Here is a 22,316-nt window from a genome sequence, read left to right as displayed (position 1 = left end):
CACGTTTAGTCAATAAAACACTTCCGCATAGGATACACCTGTGTATCCTCGCTCATGAGTCCTCTGAAAGCCTCCTCACTCCTCGATCCTCGCCTCCTCGCGGTGCAATTAGGTAATTGAGATGTCCTTCAAGATGGCTGAGCTCGATCGGTTTCCGGGTCATAGGATGGAGGACAGAGGAACGAGGAGACGAGGAGGGATATTGAGAAGCACCCTATGTTTCCCCAATTCCGACTCGGTTTGAGAGTGCCAATTTCACCGCCACGTCAGCAGTTGCGCATCACCTCTGTTTTTTCCCTCCCTTCCGCGAAGAACCTAAAAAGGTTCTACCGAGATTTGAACTCGGATCGCCACCTAGCCCAGAGTGCTAACCATTACACCATGGAACCAACACACCCTCCCAGCTGTCTGTCTGAGAGGCAGATAGCGATGAGGCTAGGTGGAATCAGGTAGCCTAAAGGAGGCGGGCGTGGTTCCTCTGCCGAAACCCGAGATTGAACCAGGGACCTTTAGATCTTCAGTCTAACACTCTCCCAACTGAGCTATTTCGGCCAGGTACTTATGCTGTTTAGCCTGGCAAATGAAGGTCCCACCGAGATTTGAATTCGGATCACTGGATTCAGAGCCCAGAGTGCGAACCCTTACACCATGGAACCTCGGCGTGTGTCAACTTTTCCCTTGTGGTGCAGAGATGTAAGTCATTCAGTCCAGAAGCGCGATAGCAAGGAGCAAAAGAAGCCTTTGCTTTTTAAGCCCATGTTTCCCCAATTCCGACTCGGTTTGAGAGTGCCAATTTCACCGCCACGTCAGCAGTTGCACATCACCTCTGTTTTTCCCCTCCCTTCCGCAAAGATCCTAAAAAGGTTCCACCGAGATTTTAACTCGAATCGCTGGATTCAAAGTCCCAGGAGTCCTGTGGGTGGCTGTAGTGAGGATGGTCTTGGTGCAGAGGGACAGGGGTTGAAAGCCTTGCTGGAAAGATGGGAGTTGCTCTTTCCAGTGGACAGGAAGCTCTGCAGGCGACTGGGACACCTGGCCAGGGGTCCACAATGCTGGAGGAGCAGGATAAGGGGCAGGAGCAGGGGCAGTAGCACGAGCCGGGGCAGGAGCAGGGCCTCTCGAGCCTGCAGTGGCTGGAGAAAAAAGAAAAAACTTACCCACTTACAGGGTTTGGCTGGAGACAAAATCTTTTGTGCCAGCTGTGAAGCAAATAAATGCTTCCCCCGCGCCAACAGGGCCTTCACATTGGTCGCCAGCAGTGGGCTGTTCTTAGTGGCAGTAGGTGGAGGAGGAACAGACACAGTGGCAGTGGGCACAGCAGCAGTGAGGACAGATGCAGTGGGCACAGTGGCGGTGGGCACGTGGGCTGGAGCCTGCCTCTTCAGCACGTATGCTTTGAAAAGGGCCATATTGGTGTTAGGCCCGGCCTTTGCCTTCTTCAGGTAGGTGATGAGAGCCTGGGCCTCCTTGCTTGGGTCCTCATACACCTCCTTTATTGACCTACCCTTAAAATCCCCAAACTCCACCATCAGACACCAAGAGTCTCCTGTCCTGTGGGCATCCTGCAGCATGGCCTGTTTTTTTCTGATACACCTCTACAGCCTCGCCTACCTCCCTGATCTGCGAGGTGTATCTGAGGAACCGGTGTTTGTTGTCCGACAGCGGGTTGTCCCTCTCCTCCTCCCCCAAAATGCTGCTGACCAGATAGCAGGCATACCACAGTGAGTTCTTCAGCAGCCTGAGGAACCTCTGACCCTGGTGTTTCCCAAACTGGATCTTGCAGTGAGCCAGAACCAGGAACTGGTCTCCAGGATTCCCTCCATTCTGCCTCACAAAGGCAGTGGCCTCAGCCAAGACCTCCTCTTTACACCTGGCCCTCCCTGCCAACACGATCTTCCTCCTATTGGCCTCCTCAGTTGGCCCCATAAGGAGTCGACCCTCAGAGGTTCTTCGTAAAACCGGGTATGCATACATAATCTGAAAGGACACAGGCATAAACAGAACGTTACATAGCTGTCATATTCCAACTGAAAGTATTGTTGTGAACTTCTTCTTCTCAAGTGTAGAAAAGATAGAGTTGCAAACCAGGAGATTGTTGAGGTATAAGTTCTTTATTTCGTCGCTGTAGTCATCTCAATCAAGTCTAACTAAGGCAGTATACATTTAGTTCATATACCCTTTCAGGAGGAGGAGTTACATAAAGGTGGAAACAAAAGCATGCAAATGAGGCATCTGGGTTAAGGATGTGCCCTAGACTGAGAGTGTTACCAATCCTAATCCAATCAGCATAACAGTGTAATGTAAATATCCTAATCCAATCAGCCAGACTCTTCACCGATACCTTCACATTATCTTAATGGCCAGGCAGTGCATAAAGACAAAAGGTGATAGTCTCAGTGCTCTGACCAATTTAACTTACAATAGAGAGCTGGACAGACAGGAACAGGCAGGTTTGTGACATCATTTACCTTAGATACAAAATTCACACTAATAAACTTTCTCAGTTTCTATGCTATTGTATTGGAAGCTCAATTATACATTTAAAATAAAATTTGTAATCCTACAGTTCCCCCTTTGAGAGTTCTAAATAACTCTCACAAAATACAAATTTAAAGACTTAAAAGTTCATTCTTGTAACTTGTGATCGTTACAGGCACATAATGCGTGTTCTATGTTTGCTTTTCTGCAATTGCATGCTGACACAGAAACAAACATGCAAATTTAGGGTCCGTGAAGTTCTTAAGGGTAATAGTCTTTTCTGTTTGGAACTGTCATTTCTTTGTGAGGGGCGTGAGTCATTTGTTGAATGAAACACTTGATACTGTGGACGCATAGATAGTACGCTATTAGAAGAAATAACAGCAGAATTGCTATTTCCTTTATCCACAGCCAGGGTTTCCCAATCAAGTTTCCGAACCATGAAAAATTTACTTCAGTCATCTGGTGTAATTTTGCTGAAAGATCAAGAATGTCTTGTTGGATTTTGTTCAAGTTCTCTGTTGGATCCATTAAAACCCGGTGCAGCACTCAGGTCCGATGATGGTGCAGGCTCCTTCCGTTGCTAGAATGTAATCTAAGGCCACTCTGTTCTGTAAGATCATTATCTTGTGCGAAGCGAGAGTGTCTGTGATGTTACTGGTACGACAATCTTGATCATGTTGATGGATGACTGAAGGTTTCGTATGTGAGTCTCTGCGTTGTGTATTTTTTTTTTTTCTTTTCTTTATCCTTTTGTGATAGTTGGCTCGGAAGAGGGTCAAGTTGTTTCTTGAGGTTTTCTTGTGGCTTCATACGCAGATGACGAGGTCAGTGCGTATGGGTCTCGGGAAGTCATCAGTGGTATCTGCACAGAGTAAGAAAGAAAACAAAAGACAGGAGAGCAGTATTTGTTCAAACACTAGGGTTGTAAACTTTTCCGAGTCTGCTAAGCAGTAGAGCAGTATTTGTTCAAACACTAGGGTTGTAAACTTTTTCTGGGTCTGCTATTGTCGTTCCATCTCTCCCTATTTCTTAATTCCTTTGACACCTAAAGAACAGTGAGGTAAGGATGGACTAGGATAGGGCCTATGAGGGAGTCTTCACCCCAGGGTTAACCCCCGAAGCCTATTGCATTCGGTTCTTCCCGGGGCTCCTCACTGGTTCTGTGTCCTAACCTATCCCTGTTGGTGGGGGAACAACCTTACAGTGTGTACAATGAGTCCAGGTTTTCCTTCCCTGACACAATACTGCAGCGGCTGTAATCAACATTACTTGATGTGGCCCATGCCACTTTGGTTCTAATGGCTTATTTCTGAATGACTTTATCATGACCCATTGACCTGGGATGATTGTGTGTCCCCCTTCTGGTGAAGTCTGCCAACATGACTCAACTCTCCCTCTGGCACTCTGTACCGCCTTTGTTAGGTTTTCACAGTAAGCAATCAGGGCATCTGAGGTAATGTGTACATCAGCATTTCTAAGATCAATCACACCTGGCATCTGCATGGGGCGTCCAGTAATAATCTCATGAGGGCTCAGTCCTACTGTTCTGTTAGGTGATGCTCTCATACTACACAGTACTGCTGGCAACGCTTCAACCCATGGTACTCCTTCCTGATGCATTTTGCTTAGCCTGATTTTGATTGTTCTGTTTGCACGTTCAACCTGTCCTGATGCTTGTGGCCTATAGGGGCAGTGGAGGTTCCACTTAATCTGCAACATTCTAGACACTTCCTTGACTATCTGTCCTGTGAAGTGTGTACCTTGATCTGAGTCAATCCAATCTGGTAATCCCCATCTGGGAATGAAATCAGTGACAAGACATTTAGCAGTATGTGCAGCTGTAGCACGCCCTGTTGGATAAGCTTCTACCCATCTTGAGAACTTGTCTATTACTACCAAAACATCAGTTTTTCCCTTACAACGAGGCAATGATATGTAATCAACTTGCAGGTGACGAAATGGTCCTGGTGGAGCTGGGGTATGTGCTGCTGGTGTAGTGGCTGCTGGTATATCATTATTTTTCTGACATGTAACACACCTCTTGGCTGTTTCTGTGGCTACATTTCTGAATTTTGGATTCCACCACTGATTTGAGAACCTGTGATTCATCGTTGCTGGACCACTGTGACCTAAACTGTGTATTTGTTGAGCCAAATATGGCAGCAGTGATTCGGGAGCGACATACTTTCCCCCTTTGGTCCAGCAACCAGATGAATCCACTGTGGCTCCTTTGTCTAACCATGTCCATGCTTCATACAGAGGAACGTCTTTGTACAGATCAATTATTGATTCAGGAGGCATAATTGTCTTCTGTGCTGCACTACCTGAACACACTTGTACAGTTGCATAGAAACAAGCCTGTTTAGCTGCCATATCAGCAAGAGCATTACCTTTAGCTTCTGTAGTATTAGTTGTGAGATGTGCTTTCACTTTGATCACTGCTAATTTCTTTGGAAGTTTCATGGAAAACATTAGATCTTTCACTAATTCAGCATGCTTAATGGGGGATCCAGCAGAAGTTATAAACTGTCTGGTTTGCCAAATGACACCAAAATCATGAATTACCCCAAAAGCATATCTGGAATCTGTGTAGATATTAGCAACTGATCCTGAAGCTAGCTTGCATGCTCTTGTTAGGGCTACTAGTTCTGCAGCTTGAGCTGAAAAATGATCTGGAAGACGTCCTGAAGCTAACACTTCCGTGGTGGACGTTACTGCATAACCTGCTCGTCTGTTACCTTTTTCTTTTACTTCACTCATAGGTGTATATGTAAGCGTAACACAATCGTGAGTAATTTCTCCTTCATCCTCTAACAAAACTTCAGTCATAGCAGACATCATACATGAGGACGGATTCGTGACAGGTGCACGCTGTAAGACAATATTCGGGATTATTGTGGACACTGCATGAGGGCTTTTTTTACGTTTACAGTCTGACCTAACACTATTAATGATGAAAGGCCTGTGCTGTAAAATAACATTTAAGGCTGTGAGTCTACTTTAACCAGTGTCCCCCAAAGGAAAAAACTGAGATAGTCACTTTCCTTTTGTTCTATTAAACAAAAAAAGAAGTATTTTATCTCTGTTGCAAGTTAGTGGGGAAATAAAGCACTCACAGCCCAAATGTTTAACGCGTCAACCAGCTGCCCCAGTTTAATGACGAGGGGACGGGCTGCTTCAGAGTAGCAAGCAGACTGAGTAGGAGCTGAGTAACATTGTTAACTTGTTTAAAGTTCTTTTTGTTTTTCCTACACTCTTTTCCCCAATGTCCATGTTTACCACAATAATAACAACTACTGCCCTCTCTCTTAGGACATTTGCGTTTCTGTTGATTCTCTGTGTTGACCTTAAAGGATGCTGTAGCAATTTTTACTCTTTCCTTGTCATCAGAGCTTCTTTCCCATGCAGCCAAACTGTCTAAGTTGTTTTGTATGGTTCTAGTGGACCATGTTAAGTCTAAGAAAGGCAATGCTTTTCTATGTTCTGACAACAGACCATCAAACCATGTGCGAACTAGGGGACCATTATCTTCTAGCACCTTCTCTGAAGTGTCAGCTATACCACTGTATGCTGCTGCTGACTGGCAAAATCTTTGAGTGTACTCACTAACAGTTTCACCCTTCTTCTGTAAAGAACTAGTGATCTTCGACCAGTCAATTTTAGGTCCAACAATGTTCTTCAACGCTTTCAGAACTCCCTCTCTCAATTCATCTTTTCTGGCATGTTGTAGTTCAGAAGTAACAGCAGACTCAAACTGTTGAATTCAGATTCAGTTAGAATTTGTGACATCAGCTGTGTGACTTCTGCCAACGACATGTCGTAAAGACGCATTTGACTGATCAATGCCCTTCTAAATTCAGAAACATCAGTGCGTACTGAAGGTAAGCTTTGGGATAGTCTTTCTATGTCTCTAGGTCCGAGTACTTTGGCAACAGTTTGGTTTTGGACAACAGAAGAGTTGGTAGGAACACTTTCAGTTCCCTCAATTCCCTGAGATCTTCTTGCAACACAAACCTTTACTGAATCTACAGGCTTATCAGTTACTGATGGGATGTCTACATCTGTTTCAAAGAATGCTTTTAAGTCAGGATAAGTTTCATCTGACTGTTGGTCTTCTGAGTCACATTTGGTTGAGGCCTTGTTATGGCCCACCTTAGTGTGCATTTGTTTGTTCTGTTCTTTTAATTTAGCTATACACCTAGATTGTTCTTGTGCAATGGATAAGCTAAATTCCCTATGGCAACAGATTATGCCTTTCATGTTTTTCTTTCTGATACATGCACCTAACACCTTCTTGCATTCTTCAATAGACCAAATCTTATCTGGATGAATCTCATATTTCTGTGTTAGTTCTTGTCTAACTTTTTCAGTGACTATTAGATCCATCTGTTCTCCTAACAGTGTTTTAAATTCGCTATCTGACCACAAAGGATTAGCAAGACCACCTTTTTTAGTTGTGGAGATTAGTCTAGCACTTTTCTTAATCATTTTGTGGATTTCTTTGTTACCACACAAACAAACACTAAACTTCTCTGATTACAGAGGGTACGCTTGTTAACACAAATCAACTATTGTTAAACTTCCTTGTTACCAACACATCACATTTAACTTCCCTGCCAGAAACAGAGGATGAAACACAAAATATTAGCACGTTACGCTAATCTTCCCTGAAGGAAACGGAAAGGATCTTTCACCTTCCTAACTTTTTAGAGGATAAAACAAAATTACTAGCATGTATTGCTAACTCTTCCCTGCCTGAAACAGAGGATCAAACTTTCCTCTCTAAAAGAAAAACTTTTAAAAGGGTAACCAAAATAAATAGCCTGTAAGACTACCTCTTCTCTGCTTGCACAGAGGCTAACAATATTTTAACTTGAATGCTAAAATCTTCCCTGTCTGCACAGAGGATACCAACAACTTCCCTGACTATTCAGAGAATCAAACTCTCTTCTCTAAAAGAATTTTTTTAGAGGGTAACACCACAAGGTAACAAACAACAAAACAAATAATTAGCAAAATAATACTAATCTTCCCTGCCTGACACAGAGGATATCTTTTTAACATGTGATGTTAAAAACGTCCCTGCCTGAACAGAGGATATATTTTCATCTTTAAAAGACAACTTTTAAAGGATAACTTTAGGTAATCAAACACTACAGCTGTCTGATAACTCTTTCTCTGACGGCACAGAGGATAATTTTTACTGGTTTTTCAACGGTTCTTTGAATGGAGTGAAACTCACCAAATTATTGTTGTATGGAAAAAATTCCGTCTGGAAACTCAGTCAGAGATCTTTGTTGAGCTTGGTTCTGGAACTCAGTTAGCTTTGTTGAGATCTTTGTTGAGATTCAGTTCTGGAACACAGTCAGCTTTGTTGAGATCTTTGTTGAGATTCAGTTCGCGAACTCAGGCAGCTTTGTTGAGATCTTTCTGGATTCAAAAGATTCAGTCTGGAACTGGAAAGTCAGATCTTTGTTGAGATCTTTGAGCTTTGAGGTTTCAAAAGTTCATTCTTTGTTGAGTTTCAGTTTCTCCATCCGGGTCACAGGGCACCATCTGTTGTGAACTTCTTCTTCTCAAGTGTAGAAAAGATAGAGTTGCAAACCAGGAGATTGTTGAGGTATAAGTTCTTTATTTCGTCGCTGTAGTCATCTCAATCAAGTCTAACTAAGGCAGTATACATTTAGTTCATATACCCTTTCAGGAGGAGGAGTTACATAAAGGTGGAAACAAAAGCATGCAAATGAGGCATCTGGGTTAAGGATGTGCCCTAGACTGAGAGTGTTACCAATCCTAATCCAATCATCATAACAGTGTAATGTAAATATCCTAATCCAATCAGCCAGACTCTTCACCGATACCTTCACATTATCTTAATGGCCAGGCAGTGCATAAAGACAAAAGGTGATAGTCTCAGTGCTCTGACCAATTTAACTTACAATAGAGAGCTGGACAGACAGGAACAGGCAGGTTTGTGACATCATTTACCTTAGATACAAAATTCACACTAATAAACTTTCTCAGTTTCTATGCTATTGTATTGGAAGCTCAATTATACATTTAAAATAAAATTTGTAATCCTACAGTATTTTACTACAGCATTTTTTTTATGTAATTAATTATTATAATATTATAATAATTAATGATTATTATTATTATGAGCATAAGCATTATTGTTTTTTATACAACTGTGAATCACTTTGAATTGCCTTGTGTACAAATTGTAAATAGTGTGATGAACTAATTAATAAGAAAATAAATAACACTTCTTGGTACAATCTTGCTGGTATCATGCCATGCTTAAATTGTTTTGTTTTGTTTAGCTTTTGTGGCAGAGATTACTAAGAAACACCAAATATAACATAAAGGCGTTTATGACAATTCATAATAATATGATCATCAAACAGATCTAAAACTTAAAATGGTATATCAAATCGTTTTGGTATATCTTTTATAACATAGTTGAGAATCATTTGTTGAAACAAAAAAACACTTGTTTTTGCCTATTCATGTCTTTTTAAATATGTATAACATAGTATTTAAAAAGATAACATAAATATGTATACTGGTGTATAACATAGTATAGTATAACATATATGAATTAAACTTTTTTTTTTAAAGGTTTTAGTAAAAATCTTCTTGTGCTCAAAATAATGTAATGAATGACACAAAAAATACTAAATTAACAACAACAAAAAAATGGTTTAAGGAGGATATAGCTTAATTAGCGGTCGGCTAATTATCTTGACAGTAGTGACAATTTTTTTTACTGTATATCATGGTAAAGTTGCAGGTTCACATGTACAGAAGAAAACGTGTGCTATTACACGCTAGCTGGCTTTATTGCCATGTTTAATTGTCTAAAAACAAACACTGTTTATGAATAAATAATGATCGATTATAGAGTCGTGAAGAATAGACTTAACTGTTGCAAAGATTGCAAAGATGACGATAATAACAGCGGTCGCCGATTGGTCAAAAGTAAGCCACAGGAGCAGAGCCAGGAGAGAAACGCGATTGGTCAAAAGTAAGCCACAGGAGAGAAAGGCGATTGGTCAAAAGTAAGCCACAGGAGAGAAACACGATTGGTCAAAAGTAAGCCACAGGAGAGAACACGATTGGTCAAAAGTAAGCCACAGCAGAGAAACACAATTGGCTCACGTGGGCTTACTTTGGGCTTACTTTGGCTCAATCGGTAGGAAGCAGTAGGCGCAAGCGAGAGGTAGTGGGATCGATGCCTGCATTCTCCAGTGCTGTCCATCCTTTTTACGCCCCACTTCAAGGGGCACTACCTAGATGAGCTCTTGCGGCTCAGTGCTGCCGAAAAAGTTTTTTCGAACGAGGTACTGCACACATTCCTGGCAAAAGCAGGTCCCACCGAGATTTGAACTCGGATCGCTGGATTCAGAGCCCAGAGTGCTAACCATTACACCATGGAACCTTGGCGTGTGTCAACTTTTCCCATGAGCAGCAGAGATTTAAGTCATTGAGTCCAGAAGCACGATAGCAAGGATTTAAGTCATTGAGTCCAGAAGCACGATAGCAAGGAGCAAATGAAGCCTTTGCTTTTTAAGCCCATGTTTCCCCAATTCCGACTCGGTTTGAGAGTGCCAATTTCACCGCCACGTCAGCAGTTGCGCATCACTTCTGTTTTTTCCCTCCCTTCCGCAAATAACCTAAAAAGGTTCCACCGAGATTTGAACTCAGATTTCTGGATTCAAAGCCCAGAGTGCTAATCATTACACCATGGAACCAACACACTCTGCTAGCTGGCTGTCTGAGAGGCAGATAGCGATGAGGCTAGGTGGAATCAGGTAGACTAAAAGAGGCGGACGTGGTTCCTCTGCCGAAACCCGGTATTGAACCAGGGACCTTTAGATCTTCAGTCTAACGCTCTCCCAACTGAGCTATTTCGGCCAGATACTTGTATGGTTTAGCCAGCAGGGATGTCTGGGAGACCGCCCGTCATTTTCGAGAAGAGCAGAGCGAAGGTCCCAGAGAGAAAATGAGTGGCCCGTACTGGGATGAAAACCCGCCACCTTGGCGTTATTAGCACCACGCTCTAAGCAACTGAGCTAACCGGCCTCTCTCTGGCACATTTTATCCCCAATTTCTCACAAATATCCTGGTTGCCCTAATCAGGCTGAAGAGATTAAAAGCAAAGCCTAATAATGGGCTCGTCTGGGATTTGAACCCCGGACCTCTCGCACCCTAAGCGAGAATCATACCCCTAGACCAACGATCCGAAACATACATCCTCCCTGCTGCTGCCGGGCCGCAAACATTTCAGCTTCCATGGCTTAAAGCGCAATTTTTTGATTAAATCTACTATTAAAAGGTAGCCAGTGCAAAGTTTCCAGCACAGAGGAAACGCGGCCTCTTTTTTTGTGGTCATTGGAAATCACGCTGCAGGACCTGCACACGAATAATGAGAAGCTTACTTACAGGAGCCTGGTCTGCAACACTGGACCCAGTTGATGTTGCAGGAACAGAGGCAGCACTTGGCTGGACAGAAGGCTGTGGAGGAGACTGCAGAGGAGGCTGAGCAGGGCGCAGAGGAGGAGACTGCAGAGGGGCTGGGCAGGGCGCAGAGGAGGAGACTGCAGAGGAGGCTGGGCAGGCCGCAGAGGAGGAGACTGCAGAGGAGGCTGGGCAGGGCGCTGCAGTCCTGTGGGTGGCTGTAGTGAGGATGGTCCTGGTGCAGAGGGACAGGTGTTGAAGGCCTTGCTGGAAAGATTGGAGTTGCTCTTTCCAGTGGACAGGAAGCTCTGCAGGCGACTGGGACACCTGGCCAGGGGTCCACAATGCTGGAGGAGCAGGATAAGGGGCAGGAGCAGGGGCAGTAGCACGAGCCGGGGCAGGAGCAGGGCCTCTCGAGCCTGCAGTGGCTGGAGAAAAAAGAAAAAACTTACCCACTTACAGGGTTTGGCTGGAGACAAAATCTTTTGTGCCAGCTGTGAAGCAAATAAATGCTTCCCCCGCGCCAACAGGGCCTACACATTGGTCGCCAGCAGTGGCCTGTTCTTAGTGGCAGTAGGTGGAGGAGGAACAGACACAGTGGCAGTGGGCACAGCATCAGTGAGGACAGATGCAGTGGGCACAGTGGTGGTGGGCACGTGGGCTGGAGTAATGTATATAATAATGTAATGAATGACACAAAAAAATACTAAATTAACAACAACAAAAAAATGGTTTAAGGAGGATATAGCTTAATTAGCGGTCGGCTAATTATCTTGACAGTAGTGGCATGTTTTTTACTGTATATCATGGTAAAGTTGCAGGTTCACATGTACAGAATAAAACGTGTGCTATTACACGCTAGCTAGCTTTATTGGCATGTTTAATTGTCCAAAAACAAACACTGTTTATGAATGAATAATGATCGATTATACAGTCGTGAAGAATAGACTTACCTGTTGCAAAGATTGCAAAGATGACGATAATAATAGCGGTCGCCGATTGGTCAAAAGTAAGCCACAGGAGCAGAGCCAGGAGTGAAACGCGATTGGTCAAAAGTAAGCCACAAGAGAGAAAGGCGATTGGTCAAAAGTAAGCCACAGGAGAGAAAAACGATTGGTCAAAAGTAAGCCACAGGAGAGAACGCGATTGGTCAAAAGTAAGTCACAGCAGAGAAACACGATTGGCTCACGTGGGCTTACTTTGGGCTTACTTTGGCTCAATTGGTAGGAAGCAGTAGGCGCAAGCGAGAGGTAGTGGGATCGATGCCTGCATTCTCCAGTGCTGTCCATCCTTTTTACGCCCCCCTTCAAGGGGCACTACCTAGATGAGCTCTTACGGCTCAGTGCTGCCGAAAATGTTTTTTCGAACGAGGTACTGCACACATTCCTGGCAAATGCAGGTCCCACCGAGATTTGAACTCGAATCTACAATTAAAAGGTAGCCAGTGATCGCACCTCGTCTTTGTCTTTGAGCGCGATGGACACCTCCTCTCCATCATCGAGGGGAATTAGCTCAAATGGTAGAGCGCTCGCTTAGCATGCGAGAGGTAGCGGGATCGATGCCTGCATTCTCCAGTGCTATCCATCCTTTTTACGCCCCACTTCAAGGGGCACTACCTAGATGAGCTCTTGCGGCTCAGTGCTGCCGAAAAAGTTTTTTCGAACGAGGTACTGCACACATTCCTGGCAAAAGCAGGTCCCACCGAGATTTGAACTCGGATCGCTGGATTCAGAGCCCAGATGGCTAACCATTACACCATGGAACCTTGGCGTGTGTCAACTTTTCCCATGAGCAGCAGAGATTTAAGTCATTGAGTCCAGAAGCACGATAGCAAGGATTTAAGTCATTGAGTCCAGAAGCACGATAGCAAGGAGCAAATGAAGACTTTGCTTTTTAAGCCCATGTTTCCCCAATTCCGACTCGGTTTGAGAGTGCCAATTTCACCGCCACGTCAGCAGTTGCGCATCACTTCTGTTTTTTCCCTCCCTTCCGCAAAGAACCTAAAAAGGTTCCACTGAGATTTGAACTCAGATTTCTGGATTCAAAGCCCAGAGTGCTAATCATTACACCATGGAACCAACACACTCTGCTAACTGGCTGTCTGAGAGGCAGATAGCGATGAGGCTAGGTGGAATCAGGTAGACTAAAAGAGGCGGACCTGGTTCCTCTGCCGAAACCCGGTATTGAACCAGGGACCTTTAGATCTTCAGTCTAACGCTCTCACAACTGAGCTATTTCGGCCAGATACTTGTATGGTTTAGCCAGCAGGGATGTCTGGGAGACCGCCCGTCATTTTCGAGAAGAGCAGAGCGAAGGTCCCAGAGAGAAAATGAGTGGCCCGTACGGGGATGAAAACCCGCCACCTTGGCGTTATTAGCACCACGCTCTAAGCAACTGAGCTAACCGGCCTCTCTCTGGCACATTTTATCCCCAATTTCTCACAAATATCCTGGTTGCCCTAATCAGGCTGAAGAGATTAAAAGCAAAGCCTAATAATGGGCTCGTCTGGGATTTGAACCCCGGACCTCTCGCACCCTAAGCGAGAATCATACCCCTAGACCAACGATCCGAAACATACATCCTCCCTGCTGCTGCCGGGCCGCAAACATTTCAGCTTCCATGGCTTAAAGCGCAATTTTTTGATTAAATCTACTATTAAAAGGTAGCCAGTGCAAAGTTTCCAGCACAGAGGAAATGCGGCCTCTTTTTTTGTGGTCATTGGAAATCACGCTGCAGGACCTGCACACGCATTAATGAGAAGCTTACTTATAGGAGCCTGGTCTGCAACACTGGACCCAGTTGATGTTGCAGGAGCAGAGGCAGCACTTGGCTGGACAGAAGGCTGTGGAGGAGACTGCAGAGGAGGCTGAGCAGGGCGCAGAGGAGGAGACTGCAGAGGGGCTGGGCAGGGCGCAGAGGAGGAGACTGCAGAGGAGGCTGGGCAGGCCGCAGAGGAGGAGACTGCAGAGGAGGCTGGGCAGGGCGCTGCAGTCCTGTGGGTGGCTGTAGTGAGGATGGTCCTGGTGCAGAGGGACAGGGGTTGAAGGCCTTGCTGGAAAGATTGGAGTTGCTCTTTCCAGTGGACAGGAAGCTCTGCAGGCGACTGGGACACCTGGCCAGGGGTCCACAATGCTGGAGGAGCAGGATAAGGGGCAGGAGCAGGGGCAGTAGCACGAGCCGGGGCAGGAGCAGGGCCTCTAGAGCCTGCAGTGGCTGGAGAAAAAAGAAAAAACTTACCCACTTACAGGGTTTGGCTGGAGACAAAATCTTTTGTGCCAGCTGTGAAGCAAATAAATGCTTCCCCCGCGCCAACAGGGCCTACACATTGGTCGCCAGCAGTGGCCTGTTCTTAGTGGCAGTAGGTGGAGGAGGAACAGACACAGTGGCAGTGGGCACAGCATCAGTGAGGACAGATGCAGTGGGCACAGTGGTGGTGGGCACGTGGGCTGGAGTAATGTATATAATAATGTAATGAATGACACAAAAAAATACTAAATTAACAACAACAAAAAAATGGTTTAAGGAGGATATAGCTTAATTAGCGGTCGGCTAATTATCTTGACAGTAGTGGCATGTTTTTTACTGTATATCATGGTAAAGTTGCAGGTTCACATGTACAGAATAAAACGTGTGCTATTACACGCTAGCTAGCTTTATTGGCATGTTTAATTGTCCAAAAACAAACACTGTTTATGAATGAATAATGATCGATTATACAGTCGTGAAGAATAGACTTACCTGTTGCAAAGATTGCAAAGATGACGATAATAATAGCGGTCGCGGATTGGTCAAAAGTAAGCCACAGGAGCAGAGCCAGGAGTGAAACGCGATTGGTCAAAAGTAAGCCACAAGAGAGAAAGGCGATTGGTCAAAAGTAAGCCACAGGAGAGAAAAACGATTGGTCAAAAGTAAGCCACAGGAGAGAACGCGATTGGTCAAAAGTAAGTCACAGCAGAGAAACACGATTGGCTCACGTGGGCTTACTTTGGGCTTACTTTGGCTCAATCGGTAGGAAGCAGTAGGCGCAAGCGAGAGGTAGTGGGATTGATGCCTGCATTCTCCAGTGCTGTCCATCCTTTTTACGCCCCCCTTCAAGGGGCACTACCTAGATGAGCTCTTACGGCTCAGTGCTGCCGAAAATGTTTTTTCGAACGAGGTACTGCACACATTCCTGGCAAATGCAGGTCCCACCGAGATTTGAACTCGGATCTACAATTAAAAGGTAGCCAGTGATCGCACCTCGTCTTTGTCTTTGAGCGCGATGGACACCTCCTCTCCATCATCGAGGGGAATTAGCTCAAATGGTAGAGCGCTCGCTTAGCATGCGAGAGGTAGCGGGATCGATGCCTGCATTCTCCAGTGCTATCCATCCTTTTTACGCCCCCCTTCAAGAGGCACTACCTAGATGAGCTCTTGCGGCTCAGTGCTGCCGAAAATGTTTTTTTGAACGAGGTACTGCACACATTCCTGGCAAAAGCAGGTGCCACCGAGATTTGAACTCGGATCGCTGGATTCAGAGCCAAGAGTGCAAACCATTACACCATGGAACCTTGGCGTGTGTCAACTTTTCCCATGAGCAGCAGAGATTTAAGTCATTGAGTCCAAAAGCACGATAGCAAGGAGCAAATGAAGCCTTTGCTTTTTAAGCCCATGTTTCCCCAATTCCGACTCTGTTTGAGATTGCCAATTTCACTGCCACGTCAGCAGTTGCGCATCACCTCTGCTTTTTCCCACCCTTCCGCAAAGAACCTAAAAAGGTTCTACCGAGATTGGAATTTGGATCGCTGGATTCAAAGCCCAAAGTGCTAACCATTACACCATGGAACCAACACTTCCTGATAGCTGGCTGTCTGAGAGGCAGATAGCGATGAGGCTAGGTGGAATCAGGTAGACTAAAAGAGGCGGACGTGGTTCCTCTGCCGAAACCCGGGATATAAATATCCTGGTTGCCCTAATCAGGCTGAAGAGATTAAAAGCAAAGCCTAATAATGGGCTCGTAATCGCAAAACCTAAAAATCCTTTTTTGTGGTCATTGGAAATCACGCTGCAGGACCTGCACACGAATAATGAGAAGCTTACTTACAGGAGCCTGGTCTGCAACACTGGACCCAGTTGATGTTGCAGGAGCAGAGGCAGCACTTGGCTGGACAGAAGGCTGTGGAGGAGACTGCAGAGGAGGCTGATAAGGGTGCAGAGGAGGAGACTGCAGAGGGGCTGGGCAGGGCGCAGAGGAGGAGACTGCAGAGGACAGTAGCACGAGCCGCGGCAGGAGCAGGGCCTCTCGAGCCTGCAGTGGCAGGAGCGTAAAAAAACAACAAAATTATCTTATTGTTTTAGACTTTCACTGCATGACTTTCTCAGCTCTGCTGGACAGCTACTGCGATTACAAGGTTTACTGCAAAGCATGTATGATTAGTAGAGAGATGACATGATGATGAAAAGATGGAAGGAAGCAGTGAAAATCATCCTGTTTTTCATCCAAGCACCATTAGAAGAAATACAAGAAGAAAAAAAGATGGGATCAGCCAAGTGTGAAGCGAAGCAGACCAAACACTACAACAGCCACTTATTCCAAGGGGAGTGGGGGAAGTGTGAGATCACAAGAATGAGCTTTAGTCAGTGATTACGATAAAAAATGAAATAAAACCTTTTACATACACCTTTAAATTATCTTTTTTCCTTTGAGGATGTTCACTCAAAGAGTGAATGTAGATTGACACCTGAGAAGTGCCATTCCTCTGTGTTGTGAAATAAAATAATATGTAATTTAAAAAATACTGTTTTGTTTTATTTGTAATTGTTTGTAAAATATTGTTCAAGATTTACATACCTTGAGGAAGTTGTTCCTCAGCTTGCGAGGCTACAGTTGCCATCTCCAGGTCATCTTCCTCCTCAAAAAAATCCGTAGCAGCAGAGTCTGTAAAATAACATAAAACACTAAGCACATGTCACCAACACACTTGTATGCGTTAAGTGATACTCACCACATGTAAAGAGCTGTCTCCGGGCTGCGGACTCAGACGCAGGATGTACACGTGGTCCTGCAGCTGTTGAACACGTATTTTCGTTAGACATATATACTGCATAATATATACTGTAATGATTTTAAAGCTTGCAAATCACTTACAGGGTTTGGCTGGAGACAAAATCTTTTGTGCCAGCTGTGAAGCAAATAAATGCTTCCCCCGCGCCAACATGGCCTTCACATTGGTCGCCAGCAGTGGCCTGTTCTTAGTGGCAGTAGGTGGAGGAGGAACAGACACAGTGGCAGTGGGCACAGCAGCAGTGAGGACAGATGCAGTGGGCACAGTGGTGGTGGGCACGTGGGCTGGAGCCTGCCTCTTCAGCACGTATGCTTTGAAAAGGGCCATATTGGTGTTAGGCCTGGCCTTTGCCTTCTTCAGGTAGGTGATGAGAGCCTGGGCCTCCTTGCTTGGGTCCTCATACGCCTCCTTCATTGACCTACCCTTAAAATCCCCAAACTCCACCATCAGACATCCAGAGTCTCCTGTCCTCTGGGCCTCCTGCAGCATGGCCTGTTTTATATGATACACCTCCACAGCCTCGCCTACCTCCCTGATCTGCGAGGTGTATCTGAGGAACAGGTGTTTGTTGTCCGACAGCGGGTTGTCCCTCTCCTCCTCCCCCAAAATGCTGCTGACCAGATAGCAGGCATACCCCAGTGAGTTCTCCAGCAGCCACAGGAAAATCTGACCCTGGTGTTTCCCAAACTGGATCTTGCAGTGAGCCAGAACCAGGAACTGGTCTCCAGGATTCCCTCCATTCTGCCTCACAAAGGCAGTGGCCTCAGCCAGGACCTCCTCCTTATGTAGAAGATTTTATTATTTAGAAAACAAGTAATTTTGCTATATATTTGGACACAATTATTTCTTCTGTCTGTGACTTTGGATTTCCTCTGTGTATGTGAAAGACCTTGAATGGAATGTTGTTTGCTGCAGAAAATTCTATTCTGAGAAGTCACATGGTAAAAGACCTTTACCCAAAACTATCTATAGGGTGTGTTACCTTCTTTGGAAGAAGAAGTATGTATATAACTCTGAACCAAAATGTACTCGGGAGCGCACTGGAAGGCCAGAGGGCCAGAGAGCGTTAGAGAGCCGTTCTATGGAACAGGACGGCGTTCGAAAATAAAGTCTAATTATTTCTGGCATCAAAGATCTCTGTGAAGTTATTTTTCAGAAAGATTGAAAACCACAACATTTGGCGACCCCGGCAGGACTTGGGTTGAGGCTGAAGGAACCACGAAAGGCAACACTGGTGACCGACACAGACAACAGTGGCCACTGTAATTTGAGGTGAGCAATTTTTGCTTTTGAAAAAGTATGTGTTGTCACCAGTGAGCCAGAGTGGTAAGACCCTTTAAAATGCTTCTCCAAGTTTAAAGAACTAAAAAATTGAAAAGAGGATCTTTGATTATAGAAATAAGTGTCTATTGTTGTTGATGATATCAAGTACTGTGTTATAGCGCGGCGGAGCTCCCGTTAGTGTTTGCCAGTGTTTATATAATCTGATGCAGGTTGTATGAATATTGGTACTGCTGACGTGCCGCTAAATGTTTTGTCGTACGTATGTAAGAATCTGTGTTTGCTAAATCAAGAGGGCCTGGATGGATGATTAGCAAGAGTTTGAGTTTATTGGTAAAGGTTACCAACTTATTGTAGATTTTAATGGTATTGGGTATCATTAAGTATACTGGTAAAGGTTACCAACTTATTGTAGATTTTAATGGTATTGGGTATCATTAAGTATACTGGTAAAGGTTACCAGAACTCTGTGTTACTTATTAAGAGGGCCTTGAGGATAATAAGTTAATTGCATGTGCACAGATTAAGTTTGGTTTATTGTTACCGCCTTGTTATAGGTTAACAAGGGACTGGGTAAGTTTTATGTGGATTTCGCCAAGAGGGCCTGGAAGGATGGCGAATATTGCACAGATAAGTTTAGCTTTTGGTTACCGCCTTGTTATAGGTAAACAAGGGACTGTACGGAAAAGCTATGTAGTATATGACTCTGTTGTGTCGGAGGGAGTGAATCGCAGAGGTCTTATAGTTTAAAGTTATTGTATTGTCAATGTGTTGTGTGAGTAGAGTGAATGTAGGATCCTGTCCTGTGTGTCTGCTTGACTGTGACTGTGGTTAAAAATAGGTGACAAGGAATGTGTGAATGTGCTTGAGAGACAAGTACTTTATAAATGAGTATTAAAAGTAAAGGAAATAGTAAAAGAAAACAATTGTTTCAAGATATTAGTCTTGCAGATTATTGTAGTATAAATAAGTTAAAGTATAAAATATATATTAATAAATGGACTGATATATATTAATGGATAAATAAATAAGAATGCACGTGCTTAATATATTATATCTTATATCTGAAGACGTCTAAAATTTGTATCTCATTATCCCTGAAGACAAAGTGAGAAAAATGATTCCATTGTAGATAATTAAGGTTGTGCTAAGAAAAAATAACTTGTGCAGTGTGCTAAAAGTGAACAAGATTGAGTGACAAAGTTTCAACAGTCATAAATAATTTACAGCAATCTTAGAATTGTAGTAAATGGGAATTGTTGGGAATGGGTGAGGAAAAATGTATTCACCATGTTAGATTATTTTGAGCACAGCATGCAAATACAGAAGAACGATTGAAGGCTGATTTTATGATAGGGAAAATTATTTAATTGTATTATACTCAGAAAATCAAAGTTAGATTATTGCTGATATTGCAATGAAGAAATAGCTTGCTTTTTCCTGCAACGAAGAACTTGCTTTACTAAAAATAGAATGGGAGAACTGCTGTTGTCAACCAGTGATTATTATATAGTAAAAAAGAACTAGGAAAAAGATGGTTAAAAGTGGAATTTAGATAAAGAGCTAATAGCTCAGGAACAAATATTTATAAAGACTAATTTGATCTATGCAGCTCTCTGAGTGTTCAAGTTTCAGATGGCTTCAGTGTCGAATGGAAGAGGTGAAAGGTCAAAGACGACTGCAGAGAGAAGAAGAAGAGAGGGTGAGGGGCTTTCAGCTCCCCTTCTGAAGATGACCACTTTCTGGCATGGAGAAAGACTGATTTAATGCTGGAAAAGGTGAAACGTTCACTATTTCACTGGAGACTTTTTCCTGAGGACAAGAGGAAAATCCTGAGATGCAAAGCTGTGGCAAAATCTATCAAAGCCCAAACTGAGAAGGGGCAGAGAAACAACAGAGCCTATATTCCTGTTTACACCAAGCCTTGAGTGACAGCTAGGCTGACGACACATGCAGAGCGACAGCCAAGAAGCTTCAACAGACTGATCATCTAAAAACAGAAGAACTGACCGAAACCCTTCCCTTACGGGCAACACAGGTGTGGCAACTTCAATGATCACTCTAGAGACTGCTTCAAATTTAGTTATTATATTAACTTTATTCATTCTGATTATTCACTGGTCTCATAAGCAATTCTTTATATTCTCTGCTAAACTAACCCTCTTTGCTTTTCCAGTAGGTTCAAGTCCAGCCATATAAAAAAGAAAGAGAATACACTGAAAGAGAGAAGTGGGTGCTCAACTCACTAGTTCAAACTGAGGCTGGATTTGTTATAGTGAGGGCTATTATATTAAACAATTATAGGGCTAAAAGCATGAAAAATTATTCTGTAGCAAAGAAAAAGATAGACGCAAAATGTCAAAGAATTATTATTATTGTTTGCTAAACAATGATACTGGTCACTCCATTTTGTTTTGCTAAGTTTTTAGAGATATAGATTGGAGAAAAAATTACTCCAAAAGTCCAAGCTTATGAAATCGCAAAAAATGCTGTCAGAACTGGGATAATGAGATGGAAATGTTGTTGGCCATGGATCCAAGATTACGCAGAGATCTCCAATTTCTTAAAGCAGCTCATGAGCAAAAAAACAAAAACAAAAAAGATTAGGAAAAATCAGAAAAACAAATGACAAAATGTATTTGAAAAATTACAATTGGCAGGCTTATTATTCTAAAATACTTAGTCTATTAGAATTTGTAAAAAGAAAAAAAGGATTATAACAACGGTGTTAAACTAAACCTTATGATCATTGACACTTCACAGTAGTGTTTGAGATAGCTGTGTTGACCTGATCAACCCTTGGCTAAAATTATAGGATGCCACATTTAGAGCACAACCTGTAAGAGTGTATGCTGGCCAGCGTGTGTGAGAGAGACACTGAGTGTGAATGAGTGAGAGATGGTGTCTGAAGAGACACTAAGGCAAATCAATTATTTTGCCAATACAGCTGTATTTAAAATTTAACATGTGGGCCCACAGGGCAAATTCTGCCCAATAAAATAATGACCATGGATGCATATGGTTAAATTTCCTGGTCAGGAACTGAAGTAACAATATGAAAAAACAAAGAATAAAAAGAGAAAAATAAAAATAGAAAAAACAGTGCCACATTTGCGCAGCGCATAACATATCTGACTTCCTTTGCAGCATAACACGTCTGCCTTTCTTTTCAGCATATCATGATGGAGCGGATCTTTGTCAAAAGTATGAAATATTGTCTTGTAACTTTTGTCAAAGTGGGTTGAGTATTGTCCAAGATGCCTAATAAATAATGTGCTTATAGTGGAACTCAAGACAAAGAGATAACTGAGTTGAATTGAGTAATTATAAGAGTACATTGAAATTTATTGTGAGAAAAATGCAAAAAGTTGCAAATAATGATCAAAAGTCAAATTTATGAAAAACAAATGAGAATATATGGATTAAAGTCCTGCTGTTAATGAAGGCAGAAAGGACACCACTCAGCCCACATGACCTTTCTACAGGTAACATCGAGAAGGACAATGGGACAGATGAGCAGATGATTGAAATTATATGTTGTTGTCACTAACAAAAATAATTAAGCTTTAATTTACAGATAGCAGCAGCTCAATTCCAGGAAGGATTCTGGGACGAGTCTGACAAAAAGAACCAGTAACTATGCTTTGTAATTTCAGAAGAAGTGATCAACAGTGTGACATTTGAGTCCATGCCTCTCAACTTAAAATAAACCAACTGACTTCAGCAAGCCCCCACAACTGAAGTGAGGGATCAAGGACATGCTGACAATGAGAGAAAGAGTCCATTGCAACGAACGACTCACTGGAGACACCCTGGTGAAAGATCTAATGATTGATGACAAGGTTAACAGAATAATCAAATCATGAATGGAAGAAAAGACAAACTTAACCAGAAACACAGGAATGAGAAGAACTGTGCAAAAGAGAGACTCAACAGAGATGAGTACAAGCTCAAACAATAGTCAACATCAACCAACTTTCCTATGATTGAATGTTCAGCCCTTGAATAGATTCAGTAGCAACTTAATAATAACCCCACCATAACAAAAAT

At 43.3% G+C, this 22,316-nt stretch overlaps 5 non-coding genes across 5 annotated transcripts; all 5 read right to left on the bottom strand.

Moving 5' to 3' along the window:
- Positions 1-479: 479 nt before the first annotated feature.
- trnaf-gaa (transfer RNA phenylalanine (anticodon GAA)) lies at positions 480-552 on the bottom strand. Its single transcript has one exon. It is a non-coding gene; the product is annotated as a tRNA-Phe (tRNA).
- A 9,298-nt stretch (positions 553-9,850) lies between these two features.
- trnaq-cug (transfer RNA glutamine (anticodon CUG)) lies at positions 9,851-9,922 on the bottom strand. Its single transcript has one exon. It is a non-coding gene; the product is annotated as a tRNA-Gln (tRNA).
- A 403-nt stretch (positions 9,923-10,325) lies between these two features.
- On the bottom strand, positions 10,326-10,398 carry trnaf-gaa (transfer RNA phenylalanine (anticodon GAA)). The gene has a single exon. It is a non-coding gene; the product is annotated as a tRNA-Phe (tRNA).
- A 2,549-nt stretch (positions 10,399-12,947) lies between these two features.
- trnaq-uug (transfer RNA glutamine (anticodon UUG)) lies at positions 12,948-13,019 on the bottom strand. Its single transcript has one exon. It is a non-coding gene; the product is annotated as a tRNA-Gln (tRNA).
- Positions 13,020-13,109: 90 nt separating this feature from the next.
- trnaf-gaa (transfer RNA phenylalanine (anticodon GAA)) lies at positions 13,110-13,182 on the bottom strand. The gene has a single exon. It is a non-coding gene; the product is annotated as a tRNA-Phe (tRNA).
- Between the last annotated feature and the right edge of the window lie 9,134 nt (positions 13,183-22,316).

Source organism: Siphateles boraxobius, unplaced genomic scaffold (assembly GCF_051911475.1).
Source record: "Siphateles boraxobius isolate OS27281-9 unplaced genomic scaffold, OSU_SipBor_1 19, whole genome shotgun sequence".
Classification (NCBI taxonomy): domain Eukaryota; kingdom Metazoa; phylum Chordata; class Actinopteri; order Cypriniformes; family Leuciscidae; genus Siphateles; species Siphateles boraxobius.
The sequence above is the reverse complement of the archived record's forward strand: the minus strand, read 5'-3'. Positions and strand labels throughout refer to the sequence as shown.